Source organism: Centroberyx affinis, unplaced genomic scaffold, assembly GCF_046629955.1.
Source record: "Centroberyx affinis isolate AG114_WGS23_722 - 3 ecotype Tasmania unplaced genomic scaffold, CSIRO-AGI_Caff_v1 ptg000566l_1, whole genome shotgun sequence".
NCBI classification, from domain to species: Eukaryota; Metazoa; Chordata; class Actinopteri; order Beryciformes; family Berycidae; genus Centroberyx; species Centroberyx affinis.
In genome coordinates this window covers 1-21,079 of record NW_027279209.1, presented here as the reverse complement: position 1 = coordinate 21,079, position 21,079 = coordinate 1, and the positions used below count along the sequence as shown (strand labels likewise).

The window sequence follows — 21,079 nt, the reverse complement described above, 5'->3', positions numbered from 1 at the left end:
TGCATAATCAGGTAAATCAGAAATCTGTTTCTCCATTCCAGTCCATTGCAAAATGATGAGAACCATTAGTATACATGTAATAATGGCTAACCACAGTATTATCCCTGTGATAGAGTTAATCTGAACCGCACAGCAAACAAATGCCAAAATGCTTAACAACATCTCTCCCAACAATAGAAGAAATTTGCAATTGACTAAATGCAACAAAAGTTAAATGCTAAGTTTCACTTATTATAGAGTGAACAAACTTCATCACAGGGCAATGGCATAAATCAAGCCACAGTTACCATTAAGCAAGCATGTTGCTAGGAAAACAAGAGAAAAACTTGCGCCCATGATGTTAATCAGGAATGAGAGACCTTTTAGCTGGTGTGGTGGGGAACATGGATGCACGGTGGGTAATTAACTGTTAAACAAACTTAGTAGATGTGCACTGTGTACTGGCGCTACCTTGCTTGCTCAAGATGAAACAGTAGGGTCTTCACAAAGAATAGTAGGTGATTTCTCAAAGTAGTTTAGTCAGTTGCCATGGAATTCTATATGAGGATTTTTAAACCTTTTTCTTTCATTTTTTTATTTAGCATTTATTTAACCAGGTATTCCCCGAAAGGTTATGTATCTTTTTCCAGAGAGATAAGAGCAGTAGACAAAGCTAACGTTCGACCATATACTGTCGGTACAAATATAGAATGAAAACTGCAAAATAAAAATGACCACACATTCAGTGAAGGTCAGGGGAGTCAGGGATTTGAGTTCTTTAACAAGCATTTTAAATTCTCCCAGGGAGCCCAGTTCCCTTAGTTTCATCACAAGACACAGACAGTTGATTTTTTATTTTTTTTTCCTTAAAAAAAAAATCTTTAATTCTAGACAGTGGATCAGGCAGGGGGGGGGTGACAGTGGTGAAGTCCAATTCACACACATATCTCTTCATATCCTTATCTTACATCAGAGCAATCGCATGCTCTAAAATACCTGTGTGACATATTCAATAAAATAAATATTTTCACTCTACATATACCATGGAATCAATTCAAAAGAATGCGTTCGCCGCTCCAGAGAAAACAAAACTGATGTGTCATGATGTGTTCATGTCAACAAAACCTTAAAGTCAAATTCTAATTTTGTAAAGATGGACAAATGAATACCAAGGTATTGATCACTGAAATAGAATATGTTTTTTTTCACTCCTTTGACTGTCTCTTTGTCCTGATCTGTATGAATAAACTGACAGCTTGGTAAAACTTGGGACGATACCCAGACTATGTAAATGTTACTGTCATTCTACATCTTCAATTTGCTCTTTCACCTTTAAACCATAAAGCCCACAAACATAAACATAAGTGCTGTGAGATTCAGAAGACTTTTAACATTTAACAACCCTCTTTATACAAGATGTATGCATATTCAAACACTGATTATTGACAATGGATTGACTGATAATCTATCAAGTCAATATTATAGGGAATTATGTCCCTAGAAACCTATGTTGAACTGGTGGGACTTAAGAGTGATTTCTCTGCATTTCTGTAGGGCATAAATGACAAAAAAATTATTAATATTCAAAGCTAAAATGTGTACTGAGTAAAAACCTTTCTAGATACTTTTAAGAGCGTAACCCTAAAAATGTCCACAAATTTACAAAGCAGCCTATATTAGCATATCTTAAAAAAGCAAAATAAACGGGTATATCTTCTCCTTATGTAATTCAAACCCCCAAAAATAAATTTAAAACAGTGTATATGATTGCACCATACTATTCTTCATCATTGCAGTGGTTTGTGTATGCCCTGTATAGCAGCAGCATGAAAAAAAAACAAAAAAACAAAGGATAAGGCGCTCAGGAGGCAAAAAGCATACGTAGGAGTCAGTGCTATATGCAAAATAAATATTTATATACTTCGAATCATTAGTTTTCAAAGGTCCCAGTAACATACAGAGCACAAGAATCACAACATGGCTGTCAGTCAGGTGACAGACTATGATGTGAATTATGAAAGTATGTTATATGCCCTAGAAATGTGGTGTGGCTGTGACACACGTGGATCATGGAAAGAGCCTGAATAGTCGTGGGCTGAACTGGACTCAGTTTTTAATAGCTGAAACTCATAAGCATATGGAGATAGATAATTGAGTCTAATTAAATCTGGTCCAATCTGGTTCCCGCTCACATCAAAGTTGACAAAGTTGCTGAGGTCAAAACCACTGTGTGGATTTTCTATTTGGGCTGATGAAGACTCAGGAAGACTAACAGTGCAGAGCTGAAGCCTGGTGATCACAGGCTACTGACTTCCTCCATGCTTTGAGAGATGGAAGTGCACAGATAAGAAGACTTTTACTCACATTACTCAATGGGGCGCAATCCACAGCTGTAACAAACGACTAGGTGGAGCTGGACTGGACATGAAAACCCATAACAAAACCCAGCTAAATAACACCAACAAAAACCCTGTGCGTGCCACTCCATCATTCAGAGCATCCGCAACGCAGCCTATCATCAGCTTATTAAAGGGTCCTGCAGATTAGAATCAGTAGGACGGCATCAGAGGCAGGTGTCCCCACTGCAGGCGTGATAACACGCTGCCAAGCCCCCAGTAAACTCTCAGGTACCTGCTGAGGCGATCCGGGGAGAGGCCGGCTCGGAGCTCCTGTGCTTTGGTCTGGTCTGTGTGGGCTCAGGTTTGTAGGGCCCCGAGCGGCGGGGTGCCTCTTCTTCCACTGGCTGCCTAAACACAGACACACTGGATGAGAGAACCAGAGACGGCGCCCCCTTTTCCCCCCTTCCTTCCTGCTCCCCAACACTGTTCACAACAACACACCCAACACCTGCTTTCACCACATCCAGCTCAGCCAGATCAGTGATCGTTGAGTGGAATGGTGCTTTCATACTATTGCCTATAGTCTAGGTGTGTTGATAGGCAGATTCACAACGCTTATCTGCGCTACCCAGTGCACATAATCCCTCATCACTGCTATGTGACAACAGTGCTGAGAGGAGATACAGGGGAATCATTACCATAATGTCTGTATCTATGCCTCTAATTGCACTATTACTTTTTTAAAACAATATTTCTTTAGTAGTAATCCTGTAATTACGCCCCGTTTTGCCTGAAATAACAGTGATTTATTTTTCAGTTGTTCCAATACCTGCTTGAAGGGAATCAGCCATTTTGCAACCCAGCATAAGTATCACCTGGATGTATGTTTTCACTGTATTTCTTGGAGTAACATTTGAAATTCATTGTTGATTTTGTGATTGCTCCATCAAATGCTGGCTATAATAGAAACTGCATTTCCCGGGCTGACGAGATAAGGCTAGTGAATCACTGGTGCTGAGCTCATCACCAACACACACACACATGCGCATGCACATGCAAACACGCAACACGCAACACGCACACGTACGCACACACACACACACACACACACACACACACACACACACACACACAAACAATCCCCTTGTACAGCAGGAGCAGGCTTCAGGGTCTTTTTTTTTTTTTTCTATAGCCTCCATATGAATGTCAGGTGGGTATCAACAGATTTATTTATTTTTTGTTATTTTGTGTTTATTATAAATCCCTTATAAACATGCTTTTATTCATAGGAAACAGTAAAATACTTAAAATTCATTTTCTTTCCTTTATTAGTCCATATTTTTTATGTTAAATTAATCTATCTGAAGCCACATTAATATTCATTGTTAATTGATTGGGACACAGAAAGTCCTAAATGCAATTTGTCCCATTGACTTTCATAAAAGAAGCTTATGTGTGTGTTTAAAATGAACTAACAATAGGCAACAAAAACAAAAACATGTTTTGCAGACATCTAGGTAGGGTATTTATTATTCTCTTATATGGCTAAATTATGTTTACTCAACACCTTTTCTATTGTCTGTAGTCCTCAGCAGTTTATATGTGTCTTTGACAGGCTAACATAGCTCTTTAGGCTATGTCTCTATATGAATAAGGTATAGAGCTGGACCAGGCAAATCTGCATCAGTTTATTTGTGTCCTGTGTTGCTGCTCAGAGAGGAGAGAAAATAAAAACAGCCAAGTCTTTGCTGCCAGTGAGGAATTCAGGTTATTCCCATAGGACATCACACCTGTCAAGCAAGCCGAATGCAATAATACCCCCATCCCAAAAAATAGATCTAAGAAAATATTATCCAATATAATGAAAAATAGATCTAACAAGTAGACAAAGCAGAGAAAATAGGAAAATAAGATGGACTTTTATTCTGCTTTGATAGGCCAGGACTATTTAGTAAGCAAAAAAAATAAATATATATATATATATATATATATAGCTATACCACAGTTGGTTATAGGGGCGATTTTTCAAGAAGAAAAGAAAAACACATCTAATTCAAGTTTATTCCAGGCTATATTACAAAGCATTGTTAACTTTTGGCCCCAGTGCGATGACTGGTCGGGAATGGTACAGTGAACCTGGCTGCAAACAGCCTTAAGGAAGTGCCCTCTTTTCATTTTTTCACCGGGAGACCGCCCATATATGCGTTTAATCCACATTTGCAAGCAACTCCTATCTTCCTCCTATTTTACCATCACTGTCCTGCTCCCAAACTGCCTTTTTCCTCCTCACATGCTTTTCACTGCAGTCGTCCGCCGGCTTCCTCCAGCCTCTCTCTCTCTTTTTTTTTCTACCTCCTATTTATGAAAACGTCACTTCAAGTCCCTCCCTGTTTGAATCTCATTAGTTTCTTGTGTGTTTCTCCCTGTCAATAATCCTGAATCCAGACTCTCTCTATTTCCATCCCTCTCTATCTGTCAATCAGCGCCGCCTTTGAACTGAAAACCACTCCGACCAACTTCAACTCACTCAATCCGAGCGGCTCGGCTCCTTCTCCGGCTTCCTTTTTCTGCCAAGATTCCCTTCTTTTTTAGTTTTGTACCAACCGCCAGTGCTTTGGAAAACGCCAATACAGACCCTAAACTTAAACTCGGATTTTCTAGATCACCGAGATCAAGGGTTTAAAACTTTGTGTTTTGCCCCCCAAAAAATTTTTGCTCGGGAAAAATGCCGCAGCTCAACGGCGGTGGAGGGGACGATCTGGGTGCAAACGATGAAATGATTTCCTTCAAAGACGAAGGGGAGCAGGAGGAGAAAATTTCGGAGAACTCCTCGGCAGAAAGGGATTTAGCAGATGTCAAATCTTCTCTTGTAAACGAATCGGAAACGAATCAAAACAGCTCGTCGGATTCAGAGGTAAGTGGCAGATTAAAACGGGATCGATCGGCTACCTCTCTTGTTAGGTCAGGCCTACATTTTTACTCTCTGCGCTAACATTGATAGACTTGAAAGAAAGTTATTGCCCTCGCCCGTTGTGTTAACTTTAACGCAATCCCTGTGTTTCATTGCATTTCAAGGCGGAAAGACGGCCTCCGCCTAGATCTGAAACTTTCAGAGACAAAACAAGAGAAAGTTTAGAGGAGGGTGAGTTTCTGATTTATTGTTCCAGTCTTGAGTCTCGTTTTTTTGTTGCACGATGGCATTATATATGCCTGGCGAGGAGGCTCTCCTCTGCATTATTTCTCAAATGCATTTACAAGAAAAATAAAAAAAAAGTTTGCAAGGCACTTATAAAAAAAAGTTTTCTTCTTTTCCCCCCCCGCCATGTTAGCTGCGAAAAGGCAAGATGGAGGGCTGTTCAAGAGCCCACCGTACCCGGGCTATCCATTTATAATGATCCCCGATCTCACAAGCCCCTACCTTCCCAATGGATCACTTTCTCCAACAGCACGCACAGTAAGTTCATTTATTTACACCTGTATGTACACACCACACACACACACACACACACTCTCTCTCTCAGACACACACGGACACAGACGCCAAGTAGACACGAAGTAACCCCAGACACGCACGGTTGTCACCCACAAGTGTAGCCGATAAAAATGTAGAGCCAAGTTTTGCAACTCCCCATGAACTGTGCAGCGGCGTGCCCGGCCGCTTCACTCGCAGCACCGCCTGTGTGTTTGTCATGTACAGTAGTTAGCATGCTAGCACTGGTAGCGACTAGGATTGCTTCCCATCTCAGTGCATTGAAAAAGGAAATTTGCTACGCCAGGTCATGTGCACAGGAAATTTTTTTTACTGAGTTTCTGTTTTTTCCCCCATAATTAAATAAAAAGCATGGGAAACTCTAAAATTATTATTATTGTTATTATTATTATTACTAGTGTTATTATTACTGTGTAGGTTCTGCTATATTACAGGCTACAAATGCATGGTTTTAACCCACTGAATAATGCTGCAGTTGGCTTGTGTGTGTGCACAGCCTCATCAAAAATGCTCTTTTTGTTTTTCCTAACACAAACTGCATGAGCATTCAAACCTTTACATTGGCTTTCTAATCGTGCTGTAAGCAGTGCAAAGGAATCTAAAAGCACTGATGTTGGTTACACAAATAAAATCAATATGCTAATGAGCTTATCAAAGTAATTTGCATGTGTCAAAATGTATTAAGACATTATGTACAAGGTGCACGTGTCAAAATTTGACAGCTTCTTTTTCAAAACGCATACACTGATTTTTTTTTTTTTTTATTATTTCTCATGGATAAATATTTTTGAAATGTGTGATTTATTGGATAGAAATGATCCTGCAACACTAGGCTGTGCTCTGCATGTGCTCCACCTCTGCTTCTAATGAGGAATCTATTGCCTTAAAAAAAAAAAAAAAAAAAAGCATGTGCCATGTAAACCCTTATTTATAAATAAATTCATGTTATTTATTTAGACACAATCAGCCATGCTATAATTATGCACACTTACTCATTTGCTCAGCACCTTGCCAGTCCCACTGGGCAATGGCAATCCTTAAGCGGCATAATTTTCTCAACCATGGGTGTTTTTGCCCCCCTTTTTTAAATGGTTGCAATTACAAGTCTCCGCTTTAGGACCTGTCATCTCATTTTACAAGGTTAAGGCAAAGACCAGGCATTAGGAAATTTGACCCCCCCCACCCACCCACCCCTGGCTAACGAAACTGATATTTGTTTCCTCAATTTTTCTGCACTGTGCACACCTGGAAAATAAATGCACATGTGACATATAACGCCGTCCTTTTGTGTGTGACACAATTCCTGCTTCTGAGTTCAACACGATCACACAGATTTTCATATAAAATGACAATTTTTCAGTGCTCACAGAATTCTCTGTACGTGTGTCTGTGTTTATAGTTGAAGGATTTTGTGTTTCCCGGCATATGCACACATGAGAACATTTTGCCATTCTTCCCCTCTTACTCAGCCAGCCTTGTTAACGCTACCGGCTGGTATGTGGAATTAGTCACTCATTATTCTCATCAGTATACTGACACAAAAGCACATTCACACCAGCACACATGATTTTCCTGACACTCTCACTTGTTTCCCTGGTTGAGGTTTTCTAGTTTTCTTTGTGATTGTCATGCTACTGTGTCCAGTGCAAGTCGTCACATCGCTCCTGTCAGTCTGCTTATGCAGCAGTTATAAAAGCAGTAAATCCTGTAGCATGGCTGGAGGATGCTGCGGCCGGACAGCGCTGACCTTTGCTGTCTTAATTTCACCCCAGGAATATTATTATCAGACATCAGCTCAGAAATGGGACGATCTTTTCGCTTTGGCCTGTTTTTTTAATTTGTTAAATGCAGTGTTCCCTGATTTGTTACCTGTCGTTCAGTGCGCCACTATCTTGTATTCAAGGTAATGTCAGTAAATATAAAAGCCCTCTGTTTACTGTTGAGTAGGTTTTTATTAGTAATTTAGAAAGCAAGGAGGCTGACAGAGATTGATCAGAGCCAAATTACCGTGTGTATCAAACAACTTGTATTGTAGCTTTATTCACAGGTCCACTTGAATTGTAACATAGTTGAACAAGGTTGATCCTTTTGGGCTTGCGGTGGTCTGCCTACTGTACCGCCTCGGCCCCCACTGTCTTTTGCACCCTGTGTGTCCAGCCATTAGAGCTTTGAAGTCAGCGGTCGCTGTAATATAAATGTATTAGACTTAAAGCTGGCATAAATAATTCACCTGGACATTGATTAGCTGTCTTGCTCCCTAACATGTCATGAAAGGTACTGAATATGACTGGTAGTATTGTTGGAACGAGACTTTTTCTGTCTTGTCGGAAAAAAAAGGGGCTTTGATTCTCACTGCTTTTCCCCTCATTTTTTTCCTCACTGCAGCTCCTCTTGGTTTGGGAGATGCTGTGGTTTTATTTTTAGGATTTGTATTCCAATATTTAGGTCTTTGTGGGTTTTTTTTTTGTTTTTGTATCAAGGATAAGTTTTAAGTATTTTAGATTTGAATTTAAATTTTTGCCATATCTCCCTTTGTTAAATATCCAGGCAACTCTAAGGAGCAAAATTCTAATCAGTTTTGATTTTTCTGTCAGCTGGCTATGATCCTGATCTGTCTGGACATTTTACCTTGTTTCCTGAGATTTTGTTATTGCATGACTTGAGGGAGGGAAAAAAAAATTCCTCCATGTGGCGGTTACCATAATTTGTCTGACCTCTGGGAGCCATAACCAGTGAGAATTTGTTTTTCCTACCACCTAAGTCCAAGGAGGCTCACAATTTAGTATCATTTAGCAATTTGACATGACGCTGTGCCCGGGCTTTAAAAGCCTTCCTGCCCTCGTCTCCTCCCTCTCCTCTCCCTGCCCTCTCCCTCCTCCCTAAACCTCACACAAAGGCCTGCTGGATCACTGGGAGCAGGTTGAATTGGTGAAGTGGCCTGGCCAGTTCACCCCGGGTTCTCTATCTCTTTCGCTTTCTCCCTTTCCCCCCTACTGTCTCTCTCTCTCTCTCTCCACTCCCTCTCTCCGTCTACCTTTGTTTTGTGCCGATGCTAACACGGGGCTTGTGGAAAAGGCGACGGGTTAACTCCGGTGCTGTGGGCTAACATCACACCTCAACAGGTCTGGAGACGGAGACAGAGAGGCTGAGGGAGAGCGGGATCTGGGCGGCCAGCTCTCCTGCATCGGGGCTGCAGGGCCGTAAATCCACTGGCTTTATTTACTGCCTCTCGGACTTATGAATGTTAAGATATTTGACGCCACCCCTGGCCCCATAATTCCCCAGGCCTGGAGACTTTTGGCAGAGGTTTTGAGTTTCGACGTATAATTACGAGTAGTTTAAAAAAGAACAAAAACAGGAGGGGGGGGGGGCGCAACACCCAGCATCCACCGCTGTGTTTAGAGTGAAAAAAGACGCTCCCCAAACCCGTGGCGATTCTGCAACAAGACGGTCGAAAGGCATTGTGTGGTTGAAACAAAAGCTTTTTCTCCCCTTTCCCCTCTTTGTTTCCGTTGTGTTGTCACGCCGGTATCTCTCATATTGTGGTAGATCCACCTATTTAAAAAATAATTCCACTGTCTTTGATACAGGATGACTGCCTCCTTTATTATTATATTTGGGAGGAGGGAATGGTGGATTTTCTGGTCAGATTATCGTAATGAACATTCAACTTGGCTGCAGAATTTGCCCATCAGCCTGAATGTAACACCACCTCTTTTGTGCTCACGTGAACACATTGCTGTGGCCTGTATCTTTTATAATTGACTCAGACAGTATCTTTTTAAACGTGTTAGCAGCATAAGCATAACAATGGTATATCATCTGGATTATGTGTGTTCTGCGGCTCTAAATGGATTTTGGCTGCGACGAGAGGAAAGATAGTTTAATGCGGATTTAAGGGATAGGCCCCACACCTTATCAAATTGGCTTTACATGTTAATAGGGCCTAATTGGTGTCCGCGGGGGGTTTGTGGCACTACGCGGCCACATTTTGTGCCTCTACCCGCAAAATGCACTCTGAATTTAGTTGGAAGGTTGTGCTCCTTTTGTCTTGCAAATCACTTTTGTTTACAAAGTATGGCGGAAGCAGCTCCCGCTCTCTCCCTCCCACTACTCCTTTTTGTGCTCCCTTTCCTCTCTCTCTCTCTCTCTCTCTCTCTCTCTCACTCTCCTCTGCTTTCCACTGCTGTTTCTCTCATCCTATGCGAGGAGAGGGGAAAGAAAAGGTCCTTATTTTTCTTCGACTCGATAAACAGCCATAAAAAAGTACAATCTGTTTTGGATTTGAGGAGTTAAGTTGGAGGGTGGGGGGGGGGGAGCAAAGTTTGGCACCATTAAACTAAAATTGGGGCCTGCTAGACATTAGCGGTGCACAGCACATTCTCGAAGCTTAATTAGTCCGAACTGTAATTGTTCATGGTCTGCCAATAGGAGTAATGCTCAGGAAAAGTGGAGTTGCACTAAATCGGCCCAGGGTTTTTAAAACAATAAATCACTCGCATATTTGTGCCGTGATTCAGATGGAGGCTCGACCTCTCCCATCTCGACATGTGGTAAATTGTAAAGTCAATGAATCGCAGATGTAGGGGATGGGAGGGGGGGTGGTGGTGGTGGTGGTGGTGGTGGTGGGGGGGGGGTGCTGCTGAGGAGGGGAGAGAGGGAGTACAGTAAGGTTTTGTTAGTGCCTGGTGAATGAATGGAAAAGATTTGTGCAGTAAATATTTACCGAGATATATATATTTTCTTCTTCTCACTAGCAGGGCTTAATTGTCTAATGCTGATGATGTTGGCAGGCTGAGCTGTGTGAAAGCGTGCGCACGCCCCTCGATCCGTCACTCTGTTTGAAACACCACACAGCCGAAAAAAATCAGTCAGTTTGTGGGCGTGTTTCTAATTAGATTTTTAACTAGTGCGAAGGGAGCAGTGGTTCCCTGGTGGTAGTGTGAGCTGGGTTTGGGTGTAGCTAACGTTCAGCTGCAGTCAACTCTGGTTTGGAGCTGAACCTTTTTTTTTTTTTTCTTTCCCTAAACATTAATTAAATTACTGACACCATTGTTTTTTGTGTAATAACATGACTAATCTGATGCCTAATTTGGTCTTGGCTGGTTTGTTGAATGTAACAGATTATGCTGAGTGTTTAGTCACAGTGCAGCCTGGTTGAAATATAATTTTTATTATATCTTATTTACAAATTATTCTGAGAATGGGCAAATCCATTTTCACCTCCTCTAGCCTTTCCTGTCTCTGCCAGTGAGCCACCATACTCTATGCTTTTCTGTGTCTGAGGGAAAAAAAAAAAAACAGCATTAGTTTAGCAGCTGTGCACTGGTCCCCCCCCCCCCCACAACCCCCAATGTAACACCCCCCACCCCTTCTCGCTGCCTCTTTCTCCCATGCATTTCTATAGAGCTCAACACAAAGATGGTACTGTACATCTGGAATGCAACTTTTGTCATCTGTTAAATATAGGCTAGCTCTGCTCCTGGCCCACAGGGCTTGAGGCTCCCTGAAACATGGAAATCAAATTATTCTGTTTGTGTGTATGTGTGTGTGTCTGTGTGTGCATGTAGCCACCAGATGAATTTGTAACCGTGCATGCAGCATGTTACTTCTTCTTTTTTTTTTTTTCTTTGTAGGCAGCTCATTTTGCACTCCCCAGAATTGTTGGGGTCAGTTGACTTAAAATTTAAAATTCATTGCAAAAATATGCATAGGATCTGCTATTCATTTGATTATTGACAGTATTCATTTTCATCAAGATACAGTATTATGAACCATTTTTTCTTAATGAAAAAATGTTTTTTTTTTGCTTTTTCTTGAATATTTGAAACTAGTGAATATACAGCAAACCTCTGAAAGTACTTAGAAATACATGGCTGTTCTTGAATTGTAAAGGGAAGTTCCTGCAGGACTGTGCATAGCTGCTCCATTCATCCCTGTTAAGTGGCCCCTAGTACAAATACATGTGTTGACAATAGTGGTTGGTAGAATGTTAAGCGTTCCTCTTACCTTGCAGCCAATAGACTCGACTTAGATTAAGCTGTTTCAAATAAAGTTACTGAAAATGGCGATAAGACAGATTGAGCTGGTAGTTGCAGATTTAAGATGTTATGTAGTGTTGTTGCACTGCATCCAGCTGAAAAGATAAGGTTGAAATGACTATTGATTGCATCTTTAGATTTGAGGGTTATGGTTAGGGTTAGGATTAGCTGGTTACAAGAAGTCATTGGCATTTATTTTAGAAAGTATCATAGTTACAACATCATTGGAAATGTCATTTTCTAGCAAGGCAATTTAAGGGATTCTGTGTTGAAGAATATTTTCAAATATTTTGTGGAGTTTTGTGAGTTGTGAGTGTGCTTAAATATATTTTAAGAGTAGTGCATTTTTGATGGTAAAAATCCACAAACTGTTATGTGCAGAATTGTTTTAGCTCAGGTATCACTCTGCCAGAAGATGTACTGGTATGTGTATGTGTGTGTTTTTTTCCCTTCCTCTTTTTTTTCTTTGCCTGAATGTGCATATTTCTCTAAGTCCATTCATAATGGGACCCGAGTCCTCCAGTAGCCAAAGGAGTTCACCAGTGGAGTGGGAGGGAAAGCACGGGGCGGGACGGGCCAGAGAAAAGCGGGAAATGTGTCCAGGACTCTGTGTGTGTGTGTGTGTGTGTGGGGTGGTGGTGGTGGTGGTGGTGGTGGTGGGGGGGGGGGTCAGTCGCACAAAGGCCGTCTGAATAGAGCGCATAATTGCTGTTAATGCTAGGGCAATGAGAGCAGCGACAGTTCCTGGTTAGATGTCCAAACAATAGTGCCCCTAGGCTTCACATTTATCTTCCCTTTAACAAAAAAAAAAACAACAGCAGGGACTGAGATGAGAGAAACAAGAACTAGGGGGGGGGCAAGTTTCAGTTTATTGCCACGCTTGACAAACAGGCGGTGCGTGTGTGTGGCTTCTGCCTCCTATTGAATCGACCTGTTTCCCCCCCTCATGTTGCCCTGCACATTTCCCTACCTCGTCATTGCAGAAATTGGCCTTAAAAGCTGTGGGTGAGAGGGCCGCTGTGACGCCGGAGGAATTCTGGCGGTGCCGGCCTCGTGTTTAGATTGCGGAGTGTGTTTGGGCAGGGTCAAAGTGCACCAGCGCTGACATGCTTTTTGTTGAGAAAGGAGCTTCCCCTCTCACCCCTTTTTTACAACAACTGATAGGGACTGCTTGAGTTTCCACTGGAGGTTTTTTTTTTTTTTCAGCTTGTGTGTGTGTGTGTGCAGGGAGGAGGTGCCGTACTGCCATCACAGCTCTTAATGATCATGTCGGGCTAGATAATGACTAGCCGTGCCAGTGTGCAGTGAACACCTGTGGTAAGCCAGCCTTTTATGGAGGTGGTAGAATGCTCTGGAACGTTCCACTGAAGAAGAATCTCATTCATGCTCATATCTTTTTTTTTTCTTTTTCTCTCCCTTTCCCCTCTGCTACATGAATAATCATACAGCACTGGTAGATAATATGTAAGGTGCATACTATACATCTTAAGCTTGGCATCTGGTGTACAACATCAGCAAACTTCTCAGTTCATTTTCAGCATGAAATGGAAACAAAATGGCTTACATTCCCTCAGCTTGTATATCTGGTAATAGTTTTAGCTCCTATATTCCTAGATCCTGTAATATTTTAATTCTGATTACATGATATTATACTGCACTTACAGTATACAAAATTTGCTAAAATATTATTTAGTATTTTCCATTTTCAAGTTTGCTTATTTGATTTGGAAAAATGGACAGTGTTTGTCAGCGGCCTTGTTTATGTACCCGGTTTGTATTTCCAGTCCTAATTTAGTCAAGGGAATTTCTGTATTCAGATAATCTATTCAAAATGGCTCAGATGGGAAGGAGGCACTTTGTGTGTGTTAAACACATAATTGAGGAGTGAAAGGTGATAAAACTCCAGTCAATGTATTTTTAATCTCCTAATTAAACTTTTAATTGTAGCAGGATAAGCTCCAAGGAGTGTGTGCGATTGTGTGTGTGTGTATGTGTGTGTGTGTTTAGGAAGCAGGGAGAGTGCACTAATGAGGTGATAGTCTACTTGTTTGCCGTTAAAGGTGGTGGATTCATAACTGCCTGCAAAAGGTGAGGGGGGCTTTAGAGCCCGAGCAGAAATAAATTCATCTACTAATCTGCGGATTATGGTAGGATTTGGAACAAAATGTTGGTGAGATTACTGTATGTTAAAAAAAAATGCGCAAGGCTAATAAAATGTAAGCCCTTTACACTGACACGCAATGTGGAATAGACTGGGATTTTTTTTTTTTTCTGGTGCAAGACAGAATTCCAGTACAAGACCGATTAAGAGCAAATTCCCCATGTTAGCTCTTTAACCAGCTGTTAAAAACTTATTTACACACACTAATACTGCGCCTCCTGTAAAGAGACAGCTGTCAATTTGTGTACAGTACTAGATAACATTTCATGTGAGTGGCTCATTACGTCCACATATGGTCCACCACTAGTGTATGATCATTGAAATACCTCCCATTCTGCAGGCAATCAGAAATGTTGTGGCATATGAAGGATAAGTGTTTATTTTGTTCCAAAATGCAACAGCTATCATTTAGAAAAAATGGCCGCTTACAAAATGATTGCTGGCATACATTTAAACAAATTTTTATTGTTTTTAAAGGATAGTTGGTAACGTTATTACTTAATTCCTCTCTCCCAGCCTTTCCTTAACACCTTTACAGACTGGATTCTCAATATTTTACAGAAATTTAATTGTGGACTGCTTTTTAAATAATTTTATGGTTGTTGGTTTTTGTCTTATTTCTTTAAAAATTGACCTAGCATTTTTGAAGTGTACTCTTAAAATGCATAGCGCTGGAACACAAACACCTGGATGGATTTTGTATTGTGTTTGTAGCTGTAAAAAAAAAAAAAAAACGTCACCCCCCCCCACACACACACACACACACACACACATGGTGGTGTATTCATTCCACTCTGGAGAGAGGCCGGTGTGTCAGCAGTGTTTGGGGTCAATTCCAAAAGTGAACAAATTGACTCATGGCATTGAGTGAATTGTCAATTGCCTTCCCCCCCAAGGGGTCAGAGTGAATGGAGTGTCTTGTTTGGACAACTGTCCCGAGGTGAGACGAGTGGCCTTCACCGTCCAGCCAGAGGAGACCGACTGACACACCGAGGAACCGAATGAACTGGCAGACAAGCAGGCAGACAGAGGGAACTTGGCACTGTTGAGGCGGAAAACAATGCAATCTAGTCACCCTGAAATTACAGTTTGATTGAAATAATGACCTGTGGTTCGCCGTTGTTGGGAACTCTGATGGTGTCGACGGCTGAGGCAATGACACAGGAGAGGAACCAAATGACTGTAGTCTTCCTGAAATAAAACCAAGTCTGAATGAGAGGTGATTTAGAGGATTTCTTCGTTTTTAATACGATGTTGAGTTTAGCTGCTTTGATTGGCACGAGAATGCCGTGATGATTAATCTAAATCCTGGCTTCTTAAAATAATGGGTCTGGACTCAAAATGGGACATGGGCCTTATTCCAGTGGGTCCCCCTGTGGCAATATGTTTTCATGACCCCGGGACCCAGAGTGAGAGACTAAATTCCTCAATTGGGTTGGGAACTACTCAAGTTGAATAACCCCTGCAGGGTCTGAAATGAACACCCACAAAGCACCAAATGCTGGTAAAATCTTTCTTTGGCAGATAAATCAATAAGGGTCTGTAACTTGTTCAGACAATAACATTTGAACACCATGGTTATATACAGTCTTTGGTCTTTTGCCTGCTGTCTTTGTCCCTGCTGACCCTGTACAGTAGCATTCAATAGCATTGAACATGGGTTTGGTGATATATTTTTATGAAAAATACATATTTTTTTGGCCAGTAAAAATTATTCTTGGCTGGTACATTATGTAGTTCACTAGCCCTTGGCAGGTCAGCCAAAAGGTTCATTTTAGACACTGACCCCTGGTCTAAATCCTAGACCCATATATTGATAATGAAAGTTGACAGTATGGCCTGGCGTCACCAAGCCGGGATGGCCTGTGTCATGTGATGCACGTCATGGTGCCCTTTAGAACCAGGAGGCTCTTTATCTCTTTACTGCCTGCTTTATCTTTATTGGCCGTCGCACTTTACATATTTCAAATATCAATAAAGATAAATTTCCAGCTTTGTCATAACAGGTGGCGTCAAGTGGTAAGATTTCAGGCCGGAACCTTTAGCAGGTTTGACTGTTACGCTGATTTGATTCTTTTAATAGCTCATCTCTCTCGCACGGGAGCTTAGCTCGGACTCTACCAATCAGCATTGAAGTTTGCCTGCTTAGGGCCATGCAGCGTTTCCAGTGGACGAGTCCAGTTTCGCATGTCTGTGAAAGCCCTTTGTCTGTTGTGGATGACCCTTGCTGCTGTAAGGCCTGTATCTGTCTCTGCTCAGGCAGGCCTGTAGTAAGGATGCACAGCTGGCCCGGGCCCAGGCAGAGGAATGCTCTGTGTGCTGTTTAAACAGTGGCTCGTCTCAGTGCGGGCCTGGAGGAGCAGAGGGAAGGAAGTCGCTGCATGTTTACATAGCTGAATTGTTCTTTGGGCCCCCCGGTGTCTAATGCACTACTGTTCAAACATTCACAAGTGTGGAGATGACCCCCACTGATGCTGGTGTTCACAGCTCTGCCTGCACCCTGCCTCTCTCTCTTTCTCTCTCTTTCCCTCTCTCTCTCTCTCTCGCCGCTATTTACTTACCAGCCATGGGTGTTTGTTGCTTCAGTGTGGAGGTTTGGATGATAGATAAAAAGTATTACAAGGCTCAATTCATCACACTAAGAGGGCCGGGAGGGGGAACAAGAAACAGTAGAAGGAGATACAGATAGATGCAGAGATAGCCTCATTGCTCCAACCAAGGTCCTGCCCAACAAGGAGCCAGACATTGACATACGGCGGAGTCGTCAAGCTAATTGTTGTTTGAATTACCTGTTATGATCCGATGACAAATCTCTCACACTCTTGCCACCAGAGCGGAAAATGTAGCCGGGGATTGGCATGATCTTAGCGAGTGTGTAAACCTTGCTTCAACAAGATGGATAAATGCAATTATTGGGCAGACCTGGAGAGGAGAAAATCCATTTAAAGCCCGTAAAGCTAAGCAGGGGCCGTGGTTAATTCATTTGGCCAATTTACGGGTGATGTACGAGTGTCAGGGCACATTAGTCAGGCAGGGAGAGGTGAGTGTGTGTGTTGGCTCAGGGGGGTAGAGTGGGGGGGGGGGGGGGGGGGGGGGGGTAGAGTGGGGGGGCTGAAGATGTGAAGATGCTCTTTGGTTGCAGAGCAGTCTCCTTGAGACCCGATTCCCTGCCTCCCTGCAGTCGTCTCCCTGCCATTTCAGCGGACAATACAAATGGAGCCTGGACGTGGAAATGACAAAAAGATGCACTGAGTGGGAGGGAAGCGGGATTGCTTTGCAAATGAGGCGGGGAGAGGCGGCTGTGGTCCGCTGGGCGGCAGAGTGAGCACCAACACCGTCGCCGCACCTAGTGCTCAATCAGGCCCTGTCCGCTCAGCCTGCTCCTGTGACCCCCGCATCCCTCCCTGGCAAAGCTGCGACAGTCATTTTAGAGGTAAATGACTCACCTGAGAAATTTAGCTCATAGGCTTGAGAAGTGTTTGTCAGTTCATAGTACAAAATGCCCTAAAAGCGCAGGCCTGTTGTCTAAGTTCAGGTTCTACTGTCAGTCTATTGCTCTTCTTGGAACCTGTAACCTTTGCACACATTTTCATTTCTGTGTAATCAGAAGTGACCCAAACGTAAATGTATCACAGAGCCAGCAGAAAATACAATGATGAATAAAAACCTGTTGCAGTCGGTTTTATGTTCGTGTCTATGGTGTCAGTTGTAGCTGTGCGGAGACTTGTACAATTCAATTACACACACTCTGACCCAGATTGACTCTGATACTCTCGCTGAACTCAGGGGAGTTTCAAATTGAGTTACAATTATAGTGTGGATGCCGATGTTTACTCTGGGCACGCAAGGCCCTCGGCCGCGGCGACCAGCTCACCTGAGAAATCTTGCCTTTTGGCCTGAGCAGTGTTTGCCTCAGCAGCTGGCAGTCTCGCCGATATACTTTTCTCTGTTATCGTGAAAGCACTTCTGTTGCTCAATGCTCCAGGTCCTCCAAGTAAGTTTTCTGTCTGTGTTTCTTGCGTAGGGAGGAGTGATTTGTGTTTATCAGCTCTTGCAATGCATTTACATTAGATGGCTTAGCTCTGCTTAGTCTGTTACACGGCCGTTGTCTCGCTGGAGCAAAACCACTCAACAGTTACACAAGCTGAGCGGTATGCAAAAACAGTGGTTAGAGCATAGCCGGGCGGGTGAGAGGCGTTGAGGGAAGCTTCGGTTTACAGCTCCAAGCCACAGCCTGAATCAGGGCAGGGCTTGGTATCAGAAAGGGAGACATGAGAGACTAAGACCTCTCTCACCATGATACTGACGCTTTTTAAGTGGTTGGGATCACACTTAAGTGCCTCTTGGTTCAGTAGATGTGAACTACTGGTGTGTGTGTGTGTGTGTTTGCGTTCTGCGTCAGAGGCAGTGTGTGTGTTAGCGTTTGTCACCTGACTGCCAGGCAGCCGGTCTCAGGAAACCAGAGTCAGTGTGAATGCCGAGGCTTGTCAGAGACAGGTGCCAGCGCTGCTGCCCATGCCTGCCGTACAGCAGCTGGGGAAAGGCTGTGAGGCCCACGGTCACGGCGTGGGGCATCGAGAGAAGGCATCGGCTAGAATTCCTCGCCGCAGAGATCGGTGGGGGATCAGATGGGCAGGCCTCGCTGCAGTCTTGCGGCTTAGCGTTAGGAGTACACCGACCATGCAATGTCTGTGAGTCAATATTGAATAAAACAAGCATTGTGCTGTATGAAGATTGGATTCATTTATGGTTTGGTATTCTTAAATCTTTTCAGGCCAGGACCCAACATGATTAAATTCAGTCTCACCCTGGGGCCGAGAGTTTTATGAAAACACTTTTAATGTGTGGACCTACCAGAAACAAGTCCACCACCCATTTTGATTAGCCAAAGTTTTAAAACACTGCAACACCAGGTTTGGGGCTGTAGACTGTAGAAGTGATGACATAATGGTCATGGAGAAATCCTCCTTAAATCCCCCTCTGCTTCTATGAACATTCAAGTTTTGGTGTCTGTTACCAAACTTTCCCTATAGTGCTGGAGAACATCGTTTGTGGTATTACACAGTGGTGCAGCCTCTCTCCCAAGCAGAGCCACGGCACAACTGGAAAGTAGAACAGGAAACCACCCCCGTCCCCTCAGGATCATGGGCTGGATGTGCCTGGGAGCCATTCCCTTAAGTCCTCTGAGCCTTTTAGGGGAAGTTCCACGGACCCTGTCTTCTCATCCTCTACCCTCGCCTTTGGGATCAATTTGAGTCCTGCATTCTGAAAATCCTATACAGTAAAAACGTGCATCTAGCCATCATCTTCTCCAATCCCCCTGTTCTCCCCTTCCCAGACACTTGCCCCCTCCTGGGAGAACAACTGCTGACTGCCGTCTATAGGCCAGTGGAATTCCTCACCCTGACTCAAAAAAAAAAAACAGCTTGGAAGTTTTCTATATGCTCCCGCAGATCATTTTACAGCAGTGGACGTGCCACTCACCACAACTGTTCCCATTTAGTGGGGAGCTGCCAGTCTTATTACGGTCACCAGAGGGACAAATGTTATTCACAGCCATTATATATGGATTCAGACATGGTCTGGTCATAAAATGATCCAACCTGGTGGGCCACCCCCGGCAACCTGTAAATCTTCCTCCCTTCCTCTAATGCTGATTTGGCATTGGTGGCCCATTAGACTGCAGAAGAAAATGTTAGGCACTACTGTACATTGTGTTGTCAAGATTTTGCGAGGGGAAATGTTTACGTGGCATTGCTAAGTGATGGTTAGAGCAGATTTATAGTGCATCCTGCCACCCTGATTTGGCTCCTCCTGTCTGAGACATGAGACACAAGGCTGTCGTTGAACATGACACCCATGGGTGCGACAGACCAATCTGGAGAAGAAATACACCCGGTGACCCAAACAGGCAGCCAATCAGCTGTTGAATTTATAGTCATGCTGGCTAAAGCATTTATCTGACTAGGCCCAAGGTCCAAGTTCAGGTATTTGTGTTACGGCTTTCAAATATGAACCCAATTAAATCATTATTGATATTTTCCTGACATTAATATGATCAGTGCAGTTAATTTGCCCTTATTAAGCTCTGCGGTGGTGTTAAATCACAGACAGCCTGAGAGAGGCCTTACTAACAGCCAGTGTTGAATAGATAGCAAAACCCAGGGTTGGACTTGAAGTGAGTCTTGTTTCTTGGCCGGCTGGCCTGACTGTTGGAGCTGCCTGGCCAGAGATTGAGATGCTGTGGTCTGAGACGCTGGGAAAGTCAACCTCTAATTGTTCACAGAAGCCATTGGCAGGAGGAGCTGAGAAATGATGAGTGAGGCATCAACAGGGGTGGACGCCGAGAGGAGACCGCTCACACTTGCCGGTTGGGGTTTTTCAGGAAAAGAGCTGAGCCCATTGGGATGCTCCCCAAAGACAAACTGGTTGTGCTGAAGAAAAAAATCCAGAAAACCCGACTCTTTTCCCTGGCTCTCGTTTAAGAGACAAACACTTTCTTCACGTTTTAAATTGGCCTTGTCATGCGGTTTCCTCAACTGGGCTGTCGGGAGCCGACTCTCTCCACATCGGCCAATGTTCTATACCAGTTTTGGTTTTGAGAAAAATAAGGGTCTGTTTTCTCTGGCACTGATCACTGTGGTATTAAAGACCCAATTTTTCCCAAAAGCTAACACAGTCATGTGCTTGTATTCTTCACGCCTTTTTGATCTCCGTCACAGATGCTTGGCGAGAGGCACATCTGCTTCTCTGCCCCACCACTGCCACGACCCTGAGCCCCCCTCCACCCCCCCTCCCACTTGTAGCACAAATCCTGTTTTGTGGTGTTTTTGTGTGCCATAATTTAGCAAATAACATCAGTAATGATTCAATTGGGCATAAAGTAATTGAGAGGCGGCCTGCTTGCCATCTGTCTGGTGAGATTACTACTTTCTGTGTAATTAAACGTGTGACCTTGCGGTCGTGGTGGGAGGTGCCAGTGGGCAGCCGCCACCAAAGAGCCAGGGCCGTCTTATTTGAAGGAGGGGGAGAGGGTTGTTGTGTGGTTGTAATAGTTTAGCCCGGGCGC

At 43.3% G+C, this 21,079-nt stretch overlaps 1 long non-coding RNA gene across 1 annotated transcript; it reads left to right on the top strand.

Moving 5' to 3' along the window:
• The first annotated feature begins 4,756 nt into the window (after window positions 1–4,756).
• On the top strand, window positions 4,757–5,772 carry LOC139643163 (uncharacterized). Its single transcript, XR_011695069.1, has 3 exons — window positions 4,757–5,232; window positions 5,394–5,460; window positions 5,648–5,772. It is a non-coding gene; the product is annotated as an uncharacterized lncRNA (long non-coding RNA).
• Window positions 5,773–21,079: the final 15,307 nt, after the last annotated feature.